General features: G+C 38.4%; 1 protein-coding gene across 3 annotated transcripts in view; it reads right to left on the reverse strand.

The window, feature by feature from the left end:
• The window catches only part of LOC137999191 (allatostatin-A receptor-like), a 9,867-nt gene extending 6,810 nt beyond the window's left edge, over positions 1–3,057 (reverse strand). Inside the window, exons 1-2 of one of the 3 annotated variants that reach the window (XM_068845040.1) lie at positions 2,974–3,034; positions 1,512–1,572 (exon numbers count right to left, since the gene is read on the reverse strand). The gene's annotated coding sequence lies outside the window, so the exon portion shown is untranslated. Of the gene's footprint in view, positions 1–1,511; positions 1,573–2,685; positions 2,901–2,973 lie in introns of those variants that run through there. The other 2 variants (XM_068845041.1, XM_068845042.1) reach the window with 2 other exon arrangements.
• Between the last annotated feature and the right edge of the window lie 418 nt (positions 3,058–3,475).

Genomic DNA, 3,475 nt, shown 5'->3' on the forward strand with positions numbered 1-3,475 from the left:
GAAATCACTTATTCAAGGGAAACAGAAAATAGATAGAAAACTTCAATAGGAAGTTGGCTCAGTGCTCTGGTCTTGTGCCTTTGTTAGGTCGTTCATCAGTTTATTAGTGTATCGTACCGCTTTGTAGGTCCTTTTTTTTTTTGTTTTTTTGAAACTTTGTAATTTGCAATAATTTGTGATTTATTTATGTACTTGAAATTTAAAATTTATGTAACAAAAGTTTATAGCGGAGTGCCCGAGCGCGGAGCACCATATTTGAGAAAATATAATTTACATATATATATAGTAATAGTAATTGGACCGTTTCCTTGACCATTTTACTGCGTTTATGACCAAAGCATGGCGCAGAATGGCTATTTTTTTGTAGGACAAATACTTGCTTTCTGGCATAAATTACTTTTGCCTCACTTGAACTTCCATGTGGGTTCTTAATAGACTCCAATTGGTTGCGGTTAGTTTCTTACAAATGCAAATCTACAGGAAAATGCTGGGAGGTGCGAATACTTAGTGGAATAACTGGCCATCAAATGTACACGCAGTTTGCAGGCAGTAGATTTCCGAACAAACCCGATCACTCCGAATAGTTTGATAAAAAATCCTGCATCTCATTTGCAACATGATTTGTGACAGCTTAAGCCCTGTTCCCACTTGTGCAATAAGCACAATTACAAGCGTAAGTATTAAAAAACACGTGTGGGAACCGGCTTGAAATAAACGCGAAATAAACATAAGCGTAAAGCGCAAGAAAGAAAACTTTTTCCTTTCCTTGCGCGTATGCTCTTATCATACGGTTGTGTTTATTTCAGAAGTGGGAACCGGCGTGAGTTTGCACAAGCACGTCGATTCGCACACCATCTTAAATCTTACTAGATCTTCTCGGACGTTATCACTACGCTTGCGTATGCCAAATTTTCTTCGGCTTGTCTCACTGTGTAAACGGCGCAAGCTTATCCTTGTGCTTATCGTTTTAGTGGCCGGTTCGTATGTTGTGTCATGAGCGTTTTTAACACATTTTCATTAAGCCTCTTGTGGACTGCAGGCAAGCCTCTCGTGGCGACCAATTTTTACCACTTTTCTAATTGCAATGACAGAGAATTTCACAATTTCTGTCTTCGTTCCTGTGACGTTTCATTATAAATCATTCAGAGCTGAGAAATCATCAAGCATGATTCACGCGAGACAAGCTTGGCTTAACCTTAATTACGTTCCGGACGAGCCAAACTCGCCTGTTTTTTCTGTTTGAAAATGGGCGCAAATTGTCATTACTTAAAAAAAAAAAACAGCAAAGTTTTGAAACTTGTTTGTCATGTTTTTTTTTCTCTTCAATCGTGGGTGTACCAACAGGAATTGTGAAGACATCCCTTTTGTTTTCGTACGTTTAGCAAAATGATCCACTTTAATTTGCTTAAAAATCATAATCCGGGCATCTATTGTAGGTGCAATACTCTACCAACTGCCTTTTCGCATTATTTGATTTCTTTTTTTGCCTGCCGATTTCTTCCCGCGCTTACCTTGTTCATCAACTTTGTATAAGCGTTAATCATTCAGAGGAACCTGTTCTCTCCGCTATCCCTGTAATGATAAAGGAGCAAGCTATGCTGTACTGAGGTTTTGGGGTTTTAAAGTAAATACTTACTGTAGTTAATGCTCTGTAAACAATTAAATGGTGCTGCCAAATTTTATCTTATCTTATCATTTCAGAATAGACAATTTCCGTTCATTTATGAGTGGTTACATTCTTGCATATTTAATAACATATATTCAAATTGTTACGTCTGCTTATCAGACGATGGAAAAGAAAAGATCCTACGAGGAGGATGTGAGCCAAAACAAAAGGTGGTTATCCTGTTTTTTTTTTTTAATGCAAACACTCTCTGGCTCAGCTAAATTTGAAAACGTATTTGTTTGAATAACATCAGCTTGAGGCTACACTTAGTAAAGAAAGAGCCGAGCAAAATTAATCGGATCATAATTTGTTTAAACAAACCGAAGTCTTCATAATGAAACCAATGAAAGAACTTATGCGAAGGGCACAAATTGGCTGCCACTGAAGGATCTGTTGTGTTTGGTCCATATATTAATTTATGAGTCGACTTCAGCTGCGTGATAAAAGTAAATATTCTGCATTAAATCGCTTTTGTTTTTCCACCGCTGTTCAGTATTACACCTTGTACAGGAACGGTATTAGACTAAATAAAAAGTAAATTGTTACTTTGAACGAGGTATGCTATGTTAACAGTCGATAGCGGCCTTTTGCCAACTACGGCAGGTTATATAAATTTCGAATGATGACGAGAAATTCGACAAGGGCCTTTTGTATGAATGTCTAGTTTTAGAACAGGGACAGAAACGAATAAAATAAAGATAAAATAAACACAGTTTCACAAACTCGTGGAGATAACGACTACCTTCAGGGAATGGAAATTCGAGGAATGGAAAACTCTTGTATAACCAGGGATGGAGCACCGGGATTCTATTAAATAAGGAATCTCTTAAGCTTGGAATCAGCGACAAATAATAACGATAGATTTCTAAACAAGAATAATGGAAAAAATGATAAATTAAGAGTGGGACAACAATCACAGGACTTGAGGTTTAATAATAGCTTTTACGTGCGTCGAATTCATGAATAGATTATGAAGCAAATTCGAATTCAAGGTATTTTTTTGGCGGACGCAATACGTGCTTTTTTTAATTTTCGAAGGCATTAAAATTTACTCCCAAGCGCGTTGACGCTTGTAATTGCAACTATTTTTCCTTCGTGAAACCTGTTCAGGGGCTTTTATTTGCTACCACGAAGCATGTTCCTGAAACTGTAGCAACATTTACTTCTCGAAACTCAAGGCGCATTTAGTCCAACAACTTGCCCAACTTTAATCGCCCAAATAGAATTGCAAAAACAAGGAGAGCGATTCACAACATTTGATATAACATGCATCGAAGACAAACCCGCAAATTATCATGTCAGTTTACCTTAGGTTATCTTGAAGAGCATCCTCGGAGACCCAGGGGCAGATCGGGAGGCAAGGGAAGTGTAAACGGGCGAAAGAAAATGGCAACGAAGAAAAGCATAGTATGGCGAGAAGAGCCCCTGGGGACAAGTTCCTACCAGACCAGTTCCAAACAGTAGAGGTAATTCTCAATTCTGATTGGTGCGAGAAATTCTTTGTGTTTTTCTGCCCAATCAGAGGTCAGCAGGCCGTGAAGTCGTTTCGTGTAGTCTTACACGGAAATCACTTGATCGCCATACTCGCCTGGTTCATTTGGCAAGGTTTTGCTCAAGGAGAAAAGTCTCAATAACAGCGCAAAGTGTACAAGAAATTTTTCGGAATATCGGCGGGGAAATACGCTGGACCTTTCGAAGGCATCGTTACAGTAGCGTATTTCCAGGTGTGCGAGATTTGTTTAAAGATGTCCTCCCCGATTCACCTAACATAGCATTGATTAATTTGGATCTAACAATTTAGATAGTCGT

The sequence above is a fragment of the Montipora foliosa genome, chromosome 4 (genome assembly GCF_036669935.1).
Source record: "Montipora foliosa isolate CH-2021 chromosome 4, ASM3666993v2, whole genome shotgun sequence".
NCBI classification, from domain to species: domain Eukaryota; kingdom Metazoa; phylum Cnidaria; class Anthozoa; order Scleractinia; family Acroporidae; genus Montipora; species Montipora foliosa.